Raw genomic sequence first — 23,080 nt, 5'->3', positions numbered from 1 at the left:
GTGGAGCTGTGACTGACCCAGTGCCTGTCTGTCTGTCTGTCTGTCTGTGCACATAAGGAGCAGGCTCTTGTGCTCAGATGCAGGTGGTGAGCCCTGAGCAGTGTGAGGAGTGATGCCTCACAGCATCAGTGTTTTGTGCAAGTCCTGGCTCTGTGCTGAGTAACCTCCAACCTCCCACTTAGCTTTCATCTGCAGCACAGCACAGGCAAGAAGCTCTTTCATCAGTAAGTCAGAGTCCCCTTTTCAGTCACTTGCCAGTTATATCCTGTTCATTAGCCCCAGAGCTCACCTGAGGGATTATTTGTCATGCTATATCCCCAGCTGAATTCAGCTGTTAATTTGATAGCATGGAATCAAGAGGAGAAACTAAACAAACACTGTGAGTGTTTGCCCTGAGAAGTATCTGCAATGGTTTTTGCCACTTTTCACCTTTTTTTTCAATTTTCCCATAACAATTCTGCTGTTGCATGTGTGTCCCTGCATCTTCCTGCTTTCTCTTGCCAAGCAAAAAGGCCCTGAGCCCTCAGCTGACCCCATCTTGCAGAACAGCATGGGGAGGGATGAGAGGCATCACTCAGCAAAGAACAAGAGAAGCAGAAGCAGCATCCCTCCCACTGGAGGAGAGAGGCTGTAAATCTCAACTGTGGCCATGCAGTGAGCTTGGGACCACTCTGAGCCCAGGGTGGTGCAGTGAGCCAGAGCTCCCACAGCCACTGAGCAAACCTGGCAACTCACTCACACCCTGGGCAGCTGGGGGTTGGCTGTGGGTTGGCTGTGGGTTGGCTGTGGGTTAGCTGTGGGTTAGCTGTGGGTTAGCTGTGCAGATGTCTCAGTCCAGGTTTGTGTTTAAGTGACAGGAGGATGAATGTAAAGAAGCCCACTTTCAGTGGGTCACTAGCAGACTTTTTGGCTGCTTCTTTTTTAAATCATACAGTCTGAATTCCACTTCATAGTTGCTCTCCCACATTAATTAGTTCCTTGCTGAGCAATGCACTAAAAAGCCCAGAGTTTGCTGTAGGATATCAACACTGGAGTATGATTCTGTGCCTTTATTTCACTAAACTTTTGCCACTACATATTAAATATTCAGCCTGAGTTATTTCCATAGGTTCTGTCCACAGTGAGTGGAAAAAATTAACACCTCCAGAAAAAATTCATCCCCTTCAGGAGGCATCTAGAAGAGATGGGCCAACTTCCCATCTAAAGAGTGCCTCTCTCTATACTGACAAAGGACTGGACATCTCAGTGTCAGAAAGCTCAAGGCAGCAGAGACAAATCTTCCCTATCTCTACAAAAACATTCTGTTCCGGTGATAGCAGTTTCCCATTGAAGACAGACACTGAGACAGAGAGGGAATTCATTCCCAGTTTCCAGGCTCCAGCTTTCAGAGGGAATCACTGAGCTGCAGGATGCTGTTTCTGGGACCAGGAAAGCAGAGCCTGGGAACTGGCCAGCCCCACTGTGCCTCTCCTCTCATCCAGAGGCACCTGGAAGCCTCAGAGAGCTGGAGCAAGCTTGCACTGGAGAGCTGGGTGCAGGAGCCTGCAGGTACCAGGGCTGGCCAGCATCCCTGAAAGGGGCAGTGAAGATGCCACATCTCAGCATCCTCTTGGGAAGTAGAAGGTCACAAAGGGCATTCTGTATTTCCTTAGGGTGCAGCCCTTGGCAACAAGTGTGCACTGTCTTGAGCAAGAGCAGCAGCTGCTAGGCAGGATTTTGGCACACATCTACTGAGCATCCTCTCTGAAAATGGCAGCATGCCTTCTGCAGAGAGAGCAGCTTCCAGCACCCAGAAAACTGCAACAGCACTGAAGGATCCACCATGAGCCCATTCACAGCCCCACTAGCTCCTGCCCTCCATCTCCCATTACAGGAACAGGGACCTGGGGACTCTTGTCCCTTCCAGAACACCTGTCCTGGTGGGCCTGCCAGGGAAATGACCCTCATCTGCAATGAGTTCCTCAGAGAGGGCTCCCTTTCTGCCCCTGAAACCAAGGGGTGGCCACTGCCTGCAGGCTGCAGGCTGGAGGTGTTCTGAGGGTGAAGCCTGGTGGCCACCAGAGCCATCTGCTGGCCCTGGGACAGGGGTTGTGCCCAAATCAGGAGGTGCCTGTGCACTGCAGCAAGGCCATTTAATTGATTCATTTCAACTGGAATACAAATGCAATTTAACAAGTTTCCCAATCACTTACGTAAGCTAGGAGGGAACAGCAGACAATTAATCATTTCTGGGTGAGAACTGTAATCTGCAAACAAAAAAACCCCCACAAATCTCAAACAAACAAACAAACAAAAAGGAAAGTGCAGCTCAAAACTGTGCAGCTTTGTGTAAAATATGCTTCAAATACTGTCTTGAGTCTTATTTAGTTCATCATTATTTTGCTACCTGAGCAACTTGTACACAAACTGACATAACATAAAATATCTGAGGTATTTAAACTAGGACTGCAATTACTTTAGGTCCTTCCCATTGACACTGGAGAGAAATAAATGTTACTCAGTTCTTGGGTGAGACAGTCCACTCTCCAGAGGCACACATTTCTTTCCACTGATTATGGAGGGAGCCTCCTGTGTCTGTGCTCCTAATTCAGGCATCTCATTTATGTTTCCATAGCTAGCTAGGATGAATCCAAGCCAAAATCAATCCACTTGAGTGTCAAATCTCCCACTGCCAAAGGTCAAACAACTTGCTCCTCCAGCAAATGAAATCCATGGCTCTTAACACTTGGTTTTCCCAAGCAACAAAGTCAGTCATGAGCAGCATCACAGAACCACAGAATGGTTTGGGTGGGAAGGGACCTTCAGAGTTGGAGCTTCACTGTCACCTCTGAAATTTGACTGAAAGGTGGGTTGTGCTGTCCCTCAATTGCCATGGTTCCTTTAAGGCTGGACTTCCTGTACTCATTGTAGTCTAACAGCCCTTTAAATGAAACATTCTTTTGCCAATACCTGTATTAAAGTATTATTTCCCCTAATACAATGTTTAACATAGAATGTTATTGCATTCTTTAATCCCAGGGACTGCTGAGAAGTTCTCAATAAATAATAATTTTCATTTCTTTTCAACACTCTATAAGTAATTGTGTAATATTGCTGAGGCTGAATTATCTGCAGATCTCTGTTGCACTGTAAATAAAGTACTGTGTGTGCTTTGCACTCTCAGATCCAAACTGGTGCCAAGGACTTGAAATCATCCATTTTACTGAGAGAGGATGAGGAAAGGAGAAAGTATATGATAATAGGGCTCAAGTTTTACATTAGAGTCCAATTAGGGGCTCCAGCAGTTGTTTCAGTTCCTCATCTGCAGCAGGCAGGTAACAATATTTCCTTTTTCCCACCTTTCTGCTCTGCCCATGGCAGCAGGAGAGGCTGCCCTTCCCACCCAGGCAATGAGTTCTCTGGGTGCCGGACTCTGATGGCCCACAGCCCTCCCTGATGCCTGAGGAATTGCTCAGGAGTACTTTAGGATCTGGCTGAAGGAGGCTCAGAGCCATTAGAGGTTATAGCTGAGGTTCTTGAAGAATGAGGGAGGTCCCAGAAGACTGAAAATAGGGCAAAAATCTTTCAGATGGCAAAGCCTAGGATCACCACTCAGTACTGCTCAAAAACCACTCAACAGTACTCAAAAAATAATCACAGCTAACTGTAATCCCACGGGAAAATAAGAGGATAAAAAGCAACAAACGTGTTTATCAGGAATAAATCGTGTGCAACCAACCCAGTTTCCTTCTCAGACAACACTGCAAGGTGAGCAAGCATCCCAATGTAGGTGGCAAATGCCATTCTCACATGCAAGCTGGGGAAAACACCCTCAAAGGAACCCCAGTAATGAGATTACAGCCTTGTTCAAAAAGCTACAAAGAATGAAGAGCATTCTTTGGGTGTCCAGGAGGAAGGTACAGCTGCACGCTGCTGTGACCGGGGCTGCCTGGGATGTTTACCAATGACTCAGGGTGTGCGAGTGGGAATGCATTAAACATCAGCCCGACGGACAGGAGCAGAATTCAGAATGATCTGAAACCTGCCAAGTGCCCTGAGATCGGCAGGAGGGACAAGCACAAAGCCTTGGTGCTTTGGCAGAGGCAGCACAGTGTGAGCACAGGATGGGGATGGAGCAGGAGCGATGGAGCAATCCCAGCACTGGGCAGGGGTGGGGAACGAGGGAAGGAGCCCCGGGGGATGTCAGAGAGGGGCTGCAGGCTGGGAGTGTGTGAAGGAGTCTTCTTGCTTTGTCCAGCACTGGTGAGGGCCAGCAAAACTGCTGCTCTCATTCTGGACCACCCTTCAAGGAACACTGCACCAAGTGAAGAGAGCTCAGAAGAAAGCTACAAAAGGGAGAAGCACAGAAAGAGTGAACAAACTGGTGGCTTGGAAAGGGGAAGATTGATAAATGCCATGGACCCGACCATCTCCCCAGCAGCCCTGACAGTGGGCACTGTGCCTCTAGAAGGCACCTCTGCTGAGCCACAAAAAGCTGTTGTTGTCTCTTGCTGACCTTCTTGTGATGCTCTGTCACAGCACATTGCAAAGCCAAGGCCACCCTGCTTGGCAATGGCTTTGTGGATGCACAGCACACACTCTGTGCCACAGAATTATGCTGGAGACAGCTGGTTTGGACAGGGAGCTCAGGGGTGCTCTGTTATCCTGGAACCTGCCAACACAGCAACCAGCCCTTGATGCTGCAGGAGCACCAGAGCATGCCACCAAACATGCAAGTAGGGATGAGCCATCCCAAAAGTTCCCTGCCCCACAGGTTGGCATTCAGGAACACAGATGTGCATGGGTGCACTGCCAAGTGCTTTCAAGGGTTGTCTGGAAATGGGTATTTCATTTTTATTTTCAGTTTTATTTAGTAAAAGATGTTCCAGCAAAATTGACTTTTATTTGCAAAGGCACTGAGGCCAAAGTCATGACTTACTCCTTTCTTCAGGTGCCCTTCAGGTACCACAAAGCCTGACCTCATGGAAATGAGCTGAACCCTGCCAGGAGAGTAACCTCGGCTCCCCACAGCACTGGGGGAAGAAAAGAGACTGCAGAGCAGCCCATTGGGTCTGCAGGGTGCCATCTCCAGCTGAGGCAGCTGCTCCAAAATATCTGAGCTTCCTTCAGCACTTGGACAGTCCTGGTCACTCAGGACCCACCAGCCAGTGGAAACCTCTCCCAACACATGCATCCCTCAACAGCTGGTGCCTCTGGAAGCTCAGCTGGAGGGAGCAGATGATGCCACTTGCTCATCCCCAATGTCCAGTAGTCGAAGCACCTGTCTGAGCTGTGTGTCTGGATGTGGCACCAAACTCATCACCAGGAATGCTGTGTCCCCAGCCCTGGATACCTCTCAGCCCCAAAAGGGGCACCCAGACTGGGGAGGAGGCAGGTCCCTGCTGTGGGACACCCAGGAGCAGCAGCAGGAGCAGGAACACAGCTCTAGGTGAACAGCTAGCACAGGAAAATCACACAAAATCTTTAAGCCACAGCCCTTCTAGCATCTGCCCGCTCTTCCTGTGGCTCCCCAATCAAAGTAACTAATCACTGACTGAACTTCAGCATAAACACTGTATCAAATGTCATCAATTCTCCTTCCCATTATCATTTCTGAGCCAGAGACGTGATCTTGTCTGTGATCTGTAGAGAATTGTGAGCAGTGGTAAACATCCTCCATCATCTCTAGAGCCACACCCTGTCACACAGCCAAGCAAGACTCACACAGCAGGATTGCTCAGCTTGGCCAGGAGGATGGAGGCACAGGTCTCATCCTGCACTCCCTCCCCTGTCCCAGACACGTGGGCTGCTGGACCCATGACAAATCCTTGGCTTTGGACATCTGGTCTCAGAGGTCACAGCTGCCCATGCCCACAGCAAGCCTCAGGCACATCTCCATGGTGTGAGCCCTGCTTTGCCTGTTGATGGAAGGTGAACATGGCCCAGTCTTGGTGCAGGAGCCCAGCTTTGGGTACATAGGATATTCATACTTGTGACATTTAACACACCCAGTGGGAGGACCAAAGCTCTTTCTGATTCATAGCATAACCTCTGTGCCCTGAAACTTCATAAATCGTGCACCCAGATGTTATTTTTCAGGTAAAAGCATAATAATTTTATGTAAATATTCATTATTTTCAGTACTTTTTTTCTTCCCATTCTGGAATTTTCACTTTTACCATCTTGTCCATCTTATGCCCAGTTCTGGTGTTTGATTGGAAATTTATGTGATTTCTTTTGTTACTCTCGTTGTTTCACATGGTCCAATTCCATGGCTTGATTTATTTTTCTGCATCAACTCTTCAATGTCATGCAACCCAAATAATAGTTTATATGCCTAAGGTAAAGTTAATTTGACAGCATAAATCCCAGGTTTCTTTTTGGGACTGGAGCTTTTATATCATATCCTATTGATCATCAACAGACAGAATGTTAATGCAGGTTTCCTCTGAACTGTTCCTATAGCACCAGTGTGGGGGAAGCATAAAGATGAATATAGAAGAGAAATTATATTTCTTTTACAAATTTACATACAAGTAAAAAAAGGATAAGAATACTTAGTGAAAAGTTCCATTTTTCTGTTTATCTCCTGTTGAAATATAGCTCTTCTTTTGACCAGCTCTAGAAGAACTCAATGGATTGGGCAAACATCAGACCAAAACTATTTTTGACATCATTCTGAAAATATTGGCCAGCTTTTGCAGTAGGACATGCCGGGGGGTGGAAGCAGTTGCTGTCAGAACTGGCATGATTTTATTGTATCTGCAAAATCCAGTCAATGCCCTTGCCCTGGTGAATGTAATTTCCTCTGTGCAAGCCCTCCCAAAACATAAAGTCAGTATAAATGAGCTCTCTGAGTGAGCACAGCCACCCTGCAGCCAGCAGCATGCTAGGAAAAAAGAGAAGGGGTCTAGAGCTCAGCATGTCCTTAGGATCTGTTTTGATTCCCTGTACATCATTTTTCCATGTTGCTCCAGTGAGGCTCTTCTGAAAAATGATGTTCATGGTTCATTTTAAATAATCTCTTGTGCCTCATAACCTTGTTCTCTGAAACAACTCAATCTGAATATCTATCACTGAAAGGTATTTGAGGGCAGGTTTCCAGACCAGGTCCTAAACCATCCCTGTAACATGCATGTGTTCACAAATCCACCTGTGCAAATTCCTGCATTTAAAAAAACTTATTTTATTTTTAATTTTATTTTTGCCAAATCAGGAAATTTTCTCAAGGCAAGAGCAAGTGAGGATTTGGTCAACCCCTTGCATCTGTGCTTATAAGATAAACAAAGAAATGGAAGAAAGAGTTCTGCAAATGCAAATAAATCACCTCTTAGCCCCAGCTGCTTGTCCTTTTAAGTCCTATGAAAACTATAGTGTTAGCAAATTTAACTTTTCCTCCTTTTGACAAGGGATGAGGTATGTTCTTCTTTGGGAGCCTGCCTGTGTGTGACTCCCATTTACCAGCTGAGCACACGAGGCTGAGTGGTTCAGACAAATGAATCATCTTTCTGTCAATGTCAAAAAACTGCCTCATCTGTGGAACACCTTATGGGGAATAAGGTAATCTTTGTCACTTTGAAACAACTCTAAAAATCTTTAAAGAAGTCAGAGGCTATCAGATTGATGCAAAATCTCCTGGGTTGAGGCTCCTTCTGGTGTGCTGTGGTCTCCCACTCCAGTTCTGCACATAACACATCCTGCTGGCTAATGTGCCTGTGGAGAGGGGATGGAGGAGCACGTGGAGTTCTGCAGCCCTAGGAAATGCTGGGGGACAAACATGAGGGCCAGGCTTTTTGTGGTGCTCCAGTTTGCTCCTTTACAATATACAGAATCAGAAATTGCACCAAGGTTGGAGGTGTGGGGAGCAGCTTTGCAAATCTCATCCACACACAAGTGCCATAGACCAAATCCTGCTCCATACAGTGGGTGGGATGGGGATCTCTGTGCTGGATTTGTGCTTGAAGCTCTTCTGTGTACAAAAGGAGAGGGTGTGTGTTGGTTTATTGCTTCACACTTGGCCTTCATTCCAATTTTGGACATTTGGATTTAGTATATCTAGCTAAGTTCTGATTTAAGTGCATATCCTTATGCCATCAACAAAGTTCTTTTACTGCTTTAATATTTCTAACAGTTCAGGTATCTTCCTCTGTAGCATCCCCCATGGAAACACAAGTCTTATGAAACTCCTCTGTATTGAAACAACCCATACACTAAAAAGAGATTAGTTGGGATAACACAAAAAATCTCAGGTTCTGCATTGAGACACCATATCTCCAGTAAAGTTTTCCCTACAAGAAGCCTTCTCTTGTCAGAACTGCACTGTGCACTACCCATTAGAATGGCAGTCCCCAGTAAGACTCAGTGGCACCCTGAGTGCCAAACTCCCGCTGTTTCAGCACCAGGAGAGAGGTTTCCTGCTGTATTATGGCTGGGACTGCCCACAAATGCACACACCCCCTCCCTGTGTGTCCTGGGCTGACCACATGCTCACCTGGGCTGGTCCTGCTGCCAGAGAAGTGTCCCCCGTGTCCCCCTGTCACAGACACCCTACAGCATCATTGGGAGGGTTGGGGTGTGCTCAGGGAGAGCCAGCACAGCACCCACCACCACCCCACAGCTGGAACACCCCTCTGGTGTGGCCCCAGAGCAGTCCTGTGAGCCAAGATCCACCCCATGTAATAAACCAAACCTACTGGCAGCCTGTGGATGGGTGGCTACTACAGGAAGGATTCAAGGTAACAAAAACCCATCACCAAGTATTTTCTATACTCAGTGCTGTAGCAAGTATATAACTCTATATATGACCCATTAAGAAGGGCTTGTTTTACACTCAGTGGTGTACCCTTCAGGTTAGGGCAGGAGAATATATGGGAATACACTGTAATTAGCCGATAAGCATATGACAACTCTCTTTAGTAGCAGATTGTCAGAGAGGAACAGTAAAATGAAGTGTGACTCTATGAGACATCACAGCTTGGGGGTGGGGAGTCTGTTAATCAGATCCCTTCAAAGGCTCTTATTCAAAGGCAGAGCTGACTGACGTCACAGAATCCAAAGCAGGAGGTAGTTCAGTTTGTGGGATGAGCACTACATGGCATCTCAAAATATCCCAAACCCAAATAGCCCCAGCACTGCTCTATCAGTTCTGAAATATTCAAATGTTACTCACACTGATTCAACCCCACTGAATTTGGCAGCACCCTGCAGAGGTACCAGAGGGAATGATTAGACAAGGCAGCGTCAAAACTGATATAAAATTTTTCCTCACTTGCCCCTCAGCACTCCACAGGCAGCAAGGAAGGTCTGCTGACCATGGCTGTCCTGGTGTTGACCTTATTTTGTTTGGATTAGGGTCTAAATTCATGCAAATCTGCCATCAAATCAACATTACAAACCCTGTAATTTTGTGTTTAACTCTTGTATTCTCCAGTTTCCTGACCCTTCTAAGAGTATGAACTTCAGAAATGCTTAAAAAAAAAAAAAAAAAAAGAAAAGATAAAGGCTTCTGGCAATTTAAATGAAGAAACTGAAAGTTCTGTCATAAATTCACCTAAAAGCAGTTGTGTGGATCAGCACAGTGGAAAATACACGCCCTAAATAAATAAATAAATAATCATGAAAAAAGAGCAGTGGATCAGATGAATGTTGGTGCTGTTGGAGACTGGGAAATCAATCACTGCTCTTGGCTGTCTCTGCACATTTCTTCCCATGCCCACTTGCCCAAAGCAATTTCTCAAATTCCTAACCGAAGTCTCTGCCACCCCTACACCACCCTTTGCATAATAACTATCACTGTCTTTTTTCTAGAGAATTCTCAATAATTTCTTCCTGTAAGAGACAACTGCAGTGGTAGGTGCTATCTTGAAAGTCTGAAAGAGCACATTTGCACGAGAAAAACCTTCTGAGCACTTCAGATAATCAGCTTTTCAGATGTTTGTGTTGAGGCAGCTCTGAGGATGATGTGTATCATCTTTATCCCAGGACATAAATCTCACCACTCTCTGGGCAGCCAGCACTCTCAGGGAAGGAGCCATATTCAGAAAACCTTGACTCAATATTTTATTTTTGTCTGAATTACTTCCTGGGAATTAAATACAATCCATAAAAAGAAAAAAATAAACATCTGGGCAAGTATGTCAGGCAGGGATATCCTGCAGCAGTGGGGTAACATTAAAAGAGCTGCTACATAATGCTGTCCTTGCCACCTATATATTTAGGTTGAAAATGCACTTTATTGAAAACCAGTACTAAAATGAAGAGATGCAAGAGCTGGACACCACAGTGTTAATCCTTTTTGTGAAGTTTTATAAAAAGGCACATCAGGGCTCTCCTTGTGCCTCCTCTTCAGGAGTCACTCTGCAGTTTTTCCAGACTGCAAAGGCACAAGCCAAACCTAACAGATCCACTCATGTATTTCAGCTGGGGGGGTTCATGTACACATAAAACATTATGTCTAAAAATAACAATACAAATATTGTATTATGTACATACAATACATGTAATGCATACTATATACTATATATTATATGCATATGTGATAATGTAAAATGCATAAATATAAAATATAGTAATATAAAGCATGCCACTATATGTCTATTATATTACATATATATTATATAAAAATACTATATATGTTACTTATGTTATACAAACTTACATTGCATATATATTGTATACTATATACTATAGTATATCTTTATATATGAATATGTCATTACATAGCTGTTGTTATATAAATGTATTATTTACATGATAATGCATATGCACTATCCATGTGCTACTAATCTAGAACCTCAACAACAGATCTGACATTATAGCTCCTGGAAAATATATACACAGGCACACACATACCTATATGAACAGATAATTATTTGGGATTTTATCTATATATCTATATATCTATATATCTATATATCTATATATCTATATATCTATATATCTATATATCTATATATCTATATATCATCTATATATCTATCTATATATCTATATATAAAATCTCAGAATGAGAGCCTGGTTTCTTGCTAAGACTGTCTCCAGAAATGCAAGTGAGATGCCACGTGACAGGGATTTGGAGCTACCAATAAAAACAGAAAAGCAACCCCCTCAAAATGCCATGAACCTGCCCAACACCCAGATGTGCTAGAGCTGCAGCTCTCTTGTGCTTGAAGTGGCTGTGAGACAGACAAGAGTATTTTGTGGGCTGGTGTGGCAGCAATGAGAGCACCCTCAGCAGAGCCCACAGCTCCAAGGCACAGGCAGGGCTGTCATTTTGGGGGGAGCCAGTGAACTGCTCCTTTCCAAAGGGAAACAGGAAAAAACACCAGCACACAGAGCCCAGAGAAACTGAAGTCAAAACAGGAACTAGAGTAAGACTTGAGAGGAAGAAATAAAAGAAACTTTCAGGCACAGCCCAGCAGGGAATGAATCTGGGAACCTTTGCTGTCTTGTCTGTTATTCTTGCTTTCAGCAGGAAAACATTTGTATCACAGAGCAGTCTGGATCCATCAGCTATTTCTACATCTATCTGGTAAAAAATTATTTCAAGGTATGGCTTTTCTTAAACTAATGAGTTCATGCAAGAGAACATGCTAACCTGACACAGCTGCAAAGGTCTTCTAAGCAAATATAAACAAATGCAAATGTAATTATCCTGATTCTTTAGGATAAGATTGTTAGTTGTATATTTCCTTTGTCCACTTATCTTGGAATACTAATTAAAATTAATTATGGAATAAGTAATCCCTATTGTTTTCTCAGGCCTTTGAGCTTGATGCTGCTCTCAGGATTATGGACCTGTAGGCACCATATCCTCTGAATTTATTGTGTGTTAGCTACAGACCAGGAACAGATAAGATGAAAGTTTTACTCCATGTCCAAGACTCAGCAGAGAGCAGCAGCACATCAGGAGCTACCCTGTGCTTCCCATCGGTAATAGACCTGTGTTACTGTTGAGTAATTACTGGGCAATTAGTGTTAAGCAGTGGAATGGAAGTAGCTTGTCAGTCCCAGGGTGTTGATGTGCTCAGTTACATCGGGGTGACTCAGGACTAGTTCCCCTGAGGATGATGGGTGACATCCACCCTCAAGAGCACGGTCTGTTCTGTGAAGCACTTGTATCTTGCTGCCTCGGGGCATCCTGTTGTGCTTGCCCTGAGCTGAAGTATTCAGGCAAGCCTTGCTGTTGCCAGGATGTGAACTGGAAGCTGCTTCAGGCTGTTCTTGTTTCCAGCAAGCAGACACAAATGGAGGGATGTGCACTATCTGCATGAGGGGTCCCTTTCCTTGACTTTTGCAGTGAAGAAGGAAAAAGTGATTCAGTACAGGAATGACCATTACAAATTCTTATTTTTCTGATTACAGAAGGAATATAGAAATGGTTTCCAGATACATCCCTCTCTTCCTTGTGCTACCCCATGAGGCTGTACTGCCCTTGCTTTCCCAGCCTCCTTGATGCTTTTTTTCTTCTGGCACAGTGGTGTGAACAGCTGCACTGCAATTAAATACCTGAACTCCTGCATTTGGGATTAGATCCAAATAGTACTCTAAATTAATTCCTGCTTAAGCCTTCCTATGTGGCCCAGTGGTTTGGCCTGCACTCTGCTATTTAGTACAACAGCACTCCATAAAGAAGTATCACACTGGAGGATAGTCTCAGAAAATACCTGCAACTTTAGGCCTACATATACTCCAAGAAAATTCTAGAATCAGAACATAACACAGGATATATGGAACATGAAACCTTCCACTGAGTGGCCAAGGCTGAGATTCTCTTCCAGTTGGAGCACTAAGTCACCATTCCAACCTTGCAATAGACATCTTAAAATTCCCAGGGAGTGCTTCCCTGAGCCAGCACTGTGCTGTCTGCTGGAAGTTCATCAGATCCAGGTGAACACTCTGGCTCTTCTTCTGCAGCACGGTTCCTTGGGAGTGCAGGAGTGATCTAATCTCATCTAATTTTACCAATCACATTAGATCAATTGTACCTAATCACAGGTTGGGTTAGACACCTAGAGGAGCTGTGTTAACCACTGTCACCTCCTCTGACAAGGGGCTACAGAGACAGATGGGCTGCACCTCCCTGATTGCTCACATGCCTTTGGGGAAAAGCTCAGTGAAAAGCTGCAGCTCTGCTCCCACTGATGGGAAAGCTGCTGTGGAGCACCCTGTGCTGGGACCATGTTTTGAACAAAATGGCCAGCATTGCAAATGCCCTTGAACAAACTGGATATTTCCTGCTGTAATAGGTGTGCTGAAGCTGTGAAATACTGGTTTGAGGATGGAGGGCTTAGGGGAGCACTGAAATTGTCTGTCAGTCAGGCTGTCATTGCTGTTGACAGGAGGTAATGAGAAAACAAGCTGTATGTTTCTGTCTGTAAAGTGATGTTTTTGAACTAGGGGTAGGAGACTATGAACAGACTTTGCCTTTCTTGACTGCACAGTAGACTAAAGATGCTTTTATTCGAATACATATCAATTCTTTTTGTTATGGAATTCCCTATAGCAACCTGGATTGCCTTGCAGTCTAATGTGATGTGTAATGAATTAAACTTGCTGCTCAGGGCTCAAGAACTCAAAATAGATGATCTTGTCCTTCCATTTCTTACAGCTGGAAGTTATTGAGGGGTGCCTATTTATTTAAAAAAAAAAAAAAGTTGTGATTGTGGTACGAACTGATAAGAGCAGAGAAAAATGCAAATTTTTGTGTGTGTGTTTAATTGAATACACAGCACAGCACAAGTAGGTGCAGCCTGGCCAACTGTGTGTGCTCATTTGCCTGGAAGCCCTGGAGTCTATCTGACAGGTTTGGTTTGATTCCTACAGATGCTGACTGAAGAGAGGTCAGCTCTAGGCTAGAAAATCAAGTTTCTGTGGGTGAATGCAACCCAAAACCAGCTCACAGTGGGGCCCACTCACAGGAGCATAGGATGTAATTTGAGGTAAGGTCTACCTTTAACCTGCACACTGTCCAGGTGAAAGGAGGATCATCTTCCCTGCGGTGCTCAGCACTCTCTGAAGATCCAGTGTGTTATGCAGAGACACAAAAATACTGTGAGCTTGTCATGAGTAGCAAATAGGGGAAAAAAAATCATTTGGATTAAAAGCTGAAAAAATAGACAGCTTTTCTGAATCCCATCTTTCTTGGAGTAAAAGAAAAAGAATCCCCATTTCTAATCACAGAAAGGAAATGTCATTGGTGGAGTTCCTTCTTTCTTATATTATGAGTGTACCTCCCTAAAAGCTGCCAGGCCATGCAAGAGGCAGTAAGAGCTCTTCTGGACTCCTGTTCCTTATGCTAATATATTTTTATACTTTTCAATACTTTGATATTTACTTTCCCTCAAACTACAATGTTTGGTTTTGGGCAGGTTTCTTGTGGCTAACTTTACGCATTCTCTTTTTCTCTTTTTCTCTTTGGAGAAATTGTTTCCATTCACTTGAGTGACTGCTGGCTACTGTATTAAACAATTAATAACTGTGGGATAACATGTTCCTTGGATATATACTCATATAATTTTTGATCAGTGAAATTGTTTTCACTTGCAGAAAAACTACTCACTTGAGGCTTGTATTACTTTTTTTTTTTTTTTTTCCTGACACCAGGAACAGAGACATAAGTTAACACTGAGATCTTCTCCATAGATCTTACCTCTCCCATTGCAGCAGATTGTTTACATTTCATTGTCAGCAGAGCATTATGAATGCAGGGAATAATCTGTTAAGCTGATTAGGGATCTGGGGTTTAGCAAAGCGATAAACATGTGAAAGCAACTTGTAAACTTTTGTAGCTTCACCACTGAGCTCTCCCCTTTACTACTTGTATTAATTAGAATGTGTGTAAATCATATAAATATAAATGTCAGCAATAGCAATAGCTAGCAGAAATGTAAATATGCTTCTCTTCCCTTCTCTGCTGTATTTTCTCCTTCTGATTTTGCTGCAAAAGAACTGTAAAATGAAGGACCACATGATTTCTTTCTCCTGTGTTGAAAGAAAAAGTGCAAAGAAGCAGAAAGTTTTAAACAGGAATGAGAATAGTGGAGAGGAAACAGAGCAGGAATTGGGAAAAATAAACAAGGAAAATTAGAAAAATAATTAGATTTGAGAGTATAAAAGAGAAAAGCCTCTGTATGCCAATATTTGCTCCAGGTATTACTATATGATTTACTGCATATTTACCACATTTAAGATTTTAAATGGATCAAAAAAAGCCAAGAGTTGGGCATCATTTGTTCTGGTGATAAGATCTGGGCAGATGGTTCTTCACTTTCCTTTAGGTTGTGGGGGGTGCTCCTGTCCCTTACAGCTGGTGAGGTCCTAAGTTACCTACACATCCATCCCCAGTAACTTTTACATAGTTAGTATGTGCTAGTGCACAGCCAGCCCCTCACAGGTGTTGGCAGGATATGTGGTGAAATCATCCTGTTTTCAAATTGTCTCATCCCAGTTTCTAATGAAAGCTTTTGGTATGAATTATGGTTTCATTTCAACAAGCAGGAAATACAGCTAAAAATCTCATGTAGTGGCCACAGGTTCTCCATGCTGCATCTCCCAGCAAAAGAAGAGTTTAAGAGTTTCTGTGGACACATGATGAACAAGTCTGTGCCTTGGCCTGGGCTGCACTGGGGGCTGTGTCACCACTGCCAGGCTTTGGCAAGGCTACAGGCACTTTCAGCAGAACTCACAGTTTGGATAACAAAGTTTTCCAATTTTAAATTAATGGGTAACTTTGAAATACCCGAGCAGAGGCCTCAAATGCATCAGATCAGATCTCATATTTTCATTTTTTTCATCACAAGAATTTGCCTTGTGTGCAGTGATCTGTGCACCCTACTCCATAGGAGAAAATGATGACAGTCAGCTCTTTCTTGGATATGTTCATTGGCAAATAATGTTCTCCTAAGCACGAAAATCATACAGAGCCAATTTCCCTTTTCATATTTCAACCCTGGTGTTCAGCTAGCATTCTGTCCAAAAAGTGGTTTTCTTTCTGACTTAAAACATGATTTTTCCTGTCTGCATGGCTTTCTGCTGAAATTCTGCCTGTTCTATAAGTTGCATGCACATACAAACCCTGAATTAATTAATTCCCAGAGTTAGTGTTTATAGTCAGTCTAGTCCTTGGCAGTCACTACCATTGCTTTAGGTCTGGCTGAGCAGTGGGACACTTAATTGTTTGCTCATTTAGTCTGAAGAGAGAGCAGCCAGCATAACCATAAAACCCAGAGAGAATTGTATGTGACCAGATTGAAAAACAAAGATGTATTTGCTGGATTTCACCCAACCTCCTGGAAAACAATGCTTCAGCAGTGCATGAAGAGGCAGACTGCCTCTTCACAGGCTGAGGGGAGGATCCATGAGTCTCTTGGGTGAGAGCACAGACCCCCTGCCCTACCTGGGGCTGACATTGTCCCCAGCTCCACTACTGCTGCTGCTTGCTCCCACCACCATGTGCTCCTGCCAAGGCAACTGTGTAATTAAAAAAAAAAAAAAAAAAAAAGTTTTAAACACTATTTCAAGCTCTTATTATTTTTATTTGAAATGGGATAATCTGCTGTGTGGAAGTAGTCCAGTGAGCAATCATGCAGCTATATCTGAGGAGCACAGCCAGGCTGGCACTGGGTAGCCTAGGCTTGGGTGATGGGCATGGGAACACGTTAAGCCAAGCATTGCCATCTGCAGTGCAACTGGTACACGAAACTTAAGATGAGGAAAAGCCTGGATCTTATTTCCCTTACCAGTTTTGTGCCTCAGATTGCCCATCCCTATATTTCTGAGGATCAACTCAAGACATTGTTAAACATTATGAAAAGCTTTGAGGTTCCTGAAAAGAAGACAATACCATTTATAACAGAAGTTTGTTTACTTCTAATACTTCAGGTTATACATCACTAGGACTGTTTCTGCCACTGCAGTCATTCTGTGAAAATACTATATAAGTGCTTCCTCTAAATAAATTATTAGATGAAGGAATATAATTTGCATAATTACTTAATATCTATAATTTAGCATTGTCAATGGCCATTAACTTATAATTCATAACAGCAATTTATTCCTCTATACCCATCCAGTATTTCTCTCTCTGCCACAAATAGCAGTGGCTTATTTTTGGGCAGCCCTGGCAAAGAAATTAATAGATTGACTTTGTGGTTATTTATTACTTGTTGGCCTTCTACCAGTAACTGTGAGAGTCCCAACAGCCTGACATCTGTCTTGTGACAGGTGTAGATCTTGCATTTTTCATCTTGAGCTCAGATTTAGAGAAAGCTCAGCCTTGCCATTGTTGCTCTATGCTATCATTTTACTACAGACCTAAGTGTTCATAGAGCTGCTAACATCACATGCTGTAAGAGCAGCTGTTTGAGAGCCACTGGTGTCTCCCTGTGAAGGCAGTGGAGAGAAAGCACTTCTTTCTCTTCTAGAAAGCACTTCAGACCACCTCAGCTCAGGTCTTGATCCTTGATCAAGAGACTGCTGACTGTGGAGCAAGGGTAGCTGCCCAAGCTCACAGCACCAATGCCTTTCCTTCCACTTTTTGACACCTGGAATCACAGAATGATTAAGGTTGGAAAGGCCTCTAAGATCATTGAATCCAATCAATAACCTTACACTGCCAAGCCCACCACAAAAATGTCTCTAAGCACTGCATCTGCATGTTTTTTGAACATTTCCAGGGATGGTGACTCCACTATTTCCCTGGGAAGCCTGTTCCAAGTTTGACCACCCTTTCAGTGAAGAAATTTCTCCTAATATCCAATCTAAAGCTGTTTTGTAGAAAAGGTATTAAATTGATATTGGTTCTTAATGTAATATATACAGCAAAAACCTGGTTAGCTCCTTCAGTCCTGCAGCATTTCAGTTCCAGCTGACATCTCACTGGAGCTGCGCGAGGCAAACATGGTGAACAAAGATTATAAAGGGACTCCTGGGCAGTGTCCTTCAGGCACAAGGTGCAGAGCTGACTCCATCTGCTTTGCACTGCCTGGAGACTGCTACAGGGATTCAGTGCATTGTTCCCAAGCATGGGGACAAGACTGTTCCCTGTGGTTTAAACTGGTTGCACCACGCTGCCTTGCTGGTGAGACTGAGCTTGAGACAACTCCTACCTGCTGCCTGAGTTTCTGCACCTGACAACACCTACCTGCTGCATCATCAGGGTGGCATTTCTCTTCCTTGCCATTTTTTAATTGCCCATGAATCATCTTCAGTTAAGTTTAAGACAATGAATAACTCAGTGATGCAACAGAAACTACAGCTCAGCATTCAACTCTCAGGCACCACAAGTAAAGCGTGATACCTTTGATTGATCTATTGTCAAAATAACTTCAGTTTTAAGCAGCATTTAATTTCAAAGGGTTTTCATTTATTTCTCAGGACTGTGGCATTTGGATTTCTCTTTATCTGATTGGGAAAAACACAGGTGGTGGAACACTCAGGGCTTACCTCCATGTGGAAATGCACTGGAAGAGACATTCCCTAATAACTGTATCTGATGCAGAAATGAGAGCTGGGACTATTATTCCCGAATAAATTTTTAATACCTTTTTTCTTTGCAGCCACCCAGTTTCTGAATTAGCTCTGAATAAGGATTAGAGTCAGACCAAAAAAGCATTTGTACTCTGAAATAGGAGCATCTGAGAAGATGTACACCCAAATAACCTTCTGGAATAGCTATTTCAGAAACTTTCCAAGCACTGAGGGGCCCTGAGGGCAGGCAATCTGAGGTCTTCCAGCAGCATCAGGGTGGCCAAGTTTTGGACTGCTGTGAAATCTTGGGTGGAGCAGGGAAAGCTGCCACTACCAGTCCTGGAGAAGTTTGGTGTGCAGGGTTTCTTGCAGAGAAACAGATCCTGTCCTTGAACACATATCCCCAGCTCACAGATGTGAGCACACATGATGCCAAACAGGCCTGTGTCCATCAGTCCTGCCAGGATATTTTAGCTTGACCTCCTCTCTGTCTCTCTTGTACTTTGGCAGACCTGAAGTTATTTTTATAGAGTAAGCCCAAATACATACCGAATATACTGAAAATATGTATTTCAATCTCTGCTTCACATTTGCCCTAAAATGTCTTACATATAAAGAACTCTTTGTATCCCTTTTATGAAGGCTAAAAGTCAGTTTGGGAACTTCTCCTCTCTATTCAAGAAAGATTGAAATAAAATTTTCATGTGAAACCATTTTTTCTTACACTGAACAGTGAGATAATTTTTTTAGTTACATTTATTATATAACAAATGTATAAATGAGAATATAAAATATGTGCATATTCTTTTTTCTAGTTTCTTTTATGGAAATACAATTTCCCCCCTCTATTGCATTGCAGCTTATTTACATATACAATCATAGTCTTCCTTTTTGCTAGCAAGTCAACAGCCATGCCTTGTTCTAACTGTTCCTATTATTTTCTTATTATTGCAGACAAATGTTAACAAGTAGGTAGATATATAACTTCATGTTCCTCATAGCTATGAATGCAACACGAAGTGTATTTGCATAACCCAAAACCAAAACAAGCTTATTGTTTACAGTTTATAGTAGGTTGACCCTGGGTGGATGCCAGGCATCCACCAAATCCATTCTCCCTTCTGCTCCTGGAAAGGAGAGAGAAAAATATAGCAAAGAGTTCATGGGTTGATTTCAGAACAGATAGAGATCACTCACAGGGAAAACAGACTTGAACTGGGGATATTATTTGAATTTCCTCCCACTGGAAATAGCTCTCAATGAACTTCTCCAGCCTGAGTCCATCCCACAGGCATCAGTCCTCCCCAGCCTGCTGCAGTGTGGGTCACTCTTGCACAGGGTGCAGTCCCTCAGGCACAGCCTGCTCCAGCCTGGGTCCCCCACAGGGTCACAAGTCCCACCAGCAAACCTGCTCCAGTGTGAGCTCCTCTCTCCACAGTCTGCAGGTCCCTGCCAGGACCCTGCTCCAGCACGGGTCTCCCATGGGTCACAGCCTCCTCTCAGCCACACACTGCTCCAGCATGGCTCCTCCATGGGCTGTGGGTGGATCTCTGCATCCCTGTGGTTCTCCAGGGGCTGTGGGTGGATCTCTGCATCCCTGTGGTTCTCCATGGGCTGTGGGTGGATCTCTGCATCCCTGTGGCTCTCCATGGGCTGTGGGTGGATCTCTGCATCCCTGTGGTTCTCCCTGGGCTGTGGGTGGATCTCTGCATCCCTGTGGCTCTCCATGGGCTGTGGGTGGATCTCTGCATCCCTGTGGTTCTCCAGGGGCTGCAGGGGCACAGCTGCCTCACCATGGGCTGCACCAGGGGCTGCAGGGGAATCTCAGCTCTGGTGCCTGGAGCACCTCCTGTCCCTCCTTCTGCACTGACCTTGGTGTCTGCAGAGCTGTTCCTCTCACCTTCTCACCCAGCTCTTCTCTGGCTGCAATTTCAACTGTGCAATAACTTTTCCCTTCTCAACTGTGTTATCCCCATAGGTGTTAACATTTCTGATTGGCCCAGCATGTCCATCCTGGAGCTGTCTGGCATGGGCTCTGCTGAACATGGAGGAAGCTTCTGGCAGCTGCTCCCAGAAGCCATCCCTGTAGCCCTCAACTACCAAAGTCAGCCCATGCAAACCCAATATAAATTCTTTTAAAGCTATTTTTGTTTTTCAATCTACATAATATCTACAAAGTACTTCCATACCTCCACTGAAACTTTTACTAGCTTCACGCAAAGAAGTAACCTACCTTTTTGGTTTGTATCATCAAACTTACTCACTTTGGAAATTTCAATCCTCTCTTGGCATATGTTCAAAGACACCAGAATGGCTCAGCTGGCTGGCACTGCAATTGGCTGGCACTGCAACAGGATGGATATCTTATTCCTGTAGGAATACTCAGTATGGTGCAGCAGAAATGCCAGGATGACCAAAAAAAGGCTAAATATGAGCCTAGAAAACACTGCTCTGGTAATATTGGCTAGGAGTTGTTTTGATGACTTAACACAGTTATATTAACAAATTATACTGACAAAAAACATGATCCTTTTTTTCCACCTTTTTGTAGTTTGGGAAATTATATTAAGCTCTACCAACAAATCCCCCCAAAATGGAAAGGCTAAGCCCAGGGGGATCTGACAGGACAAGGAGGAAATATCATAGTGGTGTTTGGGATAATTTGGTGATCTCCTTGACTTGGCTTGCTGTGGTATTTTAACCTACAACAAATGCATATAATTTCCTCATTGAGCAGGCAGGAAATGAATGTGTGTGATGTATTATTATTGCTGTTAATTCAGTCTGTACATGGAGGTAAAATGGGCTCACTAGGTGGTGTCATCCTCTTCACTCAGCTATCAGGCACTAGAAAGCAGTAAGCACTTCACTGGCTCTTTTGTTCTCTATTGACTATTAAGCCTTGAAGCAAAGGACTAAACCTCAGACAATACCTGTGAGGCAGGAAAGTATTTTCTGTTTATTGGTATATAAATCCCAGGGAGTGTCTATTCTGATGTTTGCACTAGCTGGATGCCTCCACATGATTTTCTGAAAGCCTGACCCAGCATGGATGTGTGCCCTACCCCAGGCAGTCCCAGCTCTGGTTAAAGGCTGGAATGGGGTCTCTTGAGGGCAGAAAATCCTCCTCCATGCATCATTAGTGACTGAGCATCCTCACCCAGCCATGCCCTGGGCAGGGCAGACATTTAATGCCCACCCCACGCACTGGGGCTAAAGGTACCCTTTAAACTATTTGGCAGGGAGGCAAATGGAGTCACCTGCTCTGCTCTGCTTCCAGCAGTGCTCCACAGCCCCCAGCAGTGCTTTGCTTTACATTCAATCATTTACAACTGTGCAAAAGGCCAGAAAGCCCCCACAAGTATGTAGAAGGGAGTAAAAGGTTACTCCCACACTGCATTTCTTTCCACAGGCTACAATATTTAGAGTGTGATGAGTCTGCTGATTGCAGCTCAACATCTTTACGTTGGCAGTCTGTATTTCTGCCAGAGTCTTGCCTACAGTTGATCCAGAAGAATGAGATTCAGGGAGTTATTTCTCCACACAGAAAAAAACAAAAACAAAAACAAAAACAAAAACAAAAACAAAAACAAAAACAAAAACAAAAACAAAAACAAAAACAAACAAACATGGTTTTACTACTATTCACTGAAAGCTGTCCCATGCATCTTCCAAGGTATAGAAAAGGCTAACTGCTACTAATAGAGGATTTGGGTGTTTCAGACATCCAGAAGTTTCAGACAGCATCTTCAAAACTGAATAAGAGGGATTACTTGAATCAATAGTTAAGAATCAGGCCGGTTTTTTCCTGGTGCTGAGGGACAGAATTCTTCCCAGCAGTCTTTCAAAATGGTGACATCTGGAATTGTTCAGCAGCTTTTAATTCCATCCCCTTCAGGTGTCCAAATACGGATTAAAAATAAATAGCATGTACCTCTGATCACACTTTTTTCCTTCCTTAAATATGCTAAAGCAGTCCTTCTTTGTGCTCACATTTATGGATAAACCCAACAAGTTTTCAGAAGAAATACACTTTGATTGAAGTGGGTCACTGCCATTATTTTCATTATGTCAGGTCCTTAATACGAAGCTCAGAGTAATAGTAACAATACTTTATAGTTTATGCCTGTTTCTCAGGAATCTCAAAAAGCATTTCTGAAACACTGAGCCAAGTAAAGAATGTAAGACATCTATTCATATTTGGAAGGCTTCTGCTAGGTAAGTAATACACCAGTTTTGCAAGTGACTGAACTGAGGTTTGGGAAGAGTCACAAAACAAAACCAAAATTTAAAATGGAGATAAATTACTGCAGTAATATATAAATAAACACTTTTTATTTTGTTTTTGTCATCTGAAATTTTCAGTCTCTGATGTTTGTTTATTTGATTTGCTTTCTTCCCAGACTAAGGCAAGCATTCTTCTAGGCTTGATTAGATTTAGATCTCTCTCTTGTTCCAGCTTTGTAAGGAAGCAAAATGAGGTGCTTTATAATACTCAGGATCTGATTGCACTGCTTTTCTCCAGCCTTGGTTTCAATTGCCCATTTTTTTCAGCTTCTTTTTAACTCTCCTCACTTGTGCTTAGCCTCTGGAAGGCTGTGTCTCCCTGTGCTGCCAGGTGCAGCCATGCTGG

Source organism: Oenanthe melanoleuca, chromosome 3, assembly GCF_029582105.1.
Source record: "Oenanthe melanoleuca isolate GR-GAL-2019-014 chromosome 3, OMel1.0, whole genome shotgun sequence".
Taxonomy (NCBI): domain Eukaryota; kingdom Metazoa; phylum Chordata; class Aves; order Passeriformes; family Muscicapidae; genus Oenanthe; species Oenanthe melanoleuca.
Note: the sequence above shows the minus strand (reverse complement) of the source record.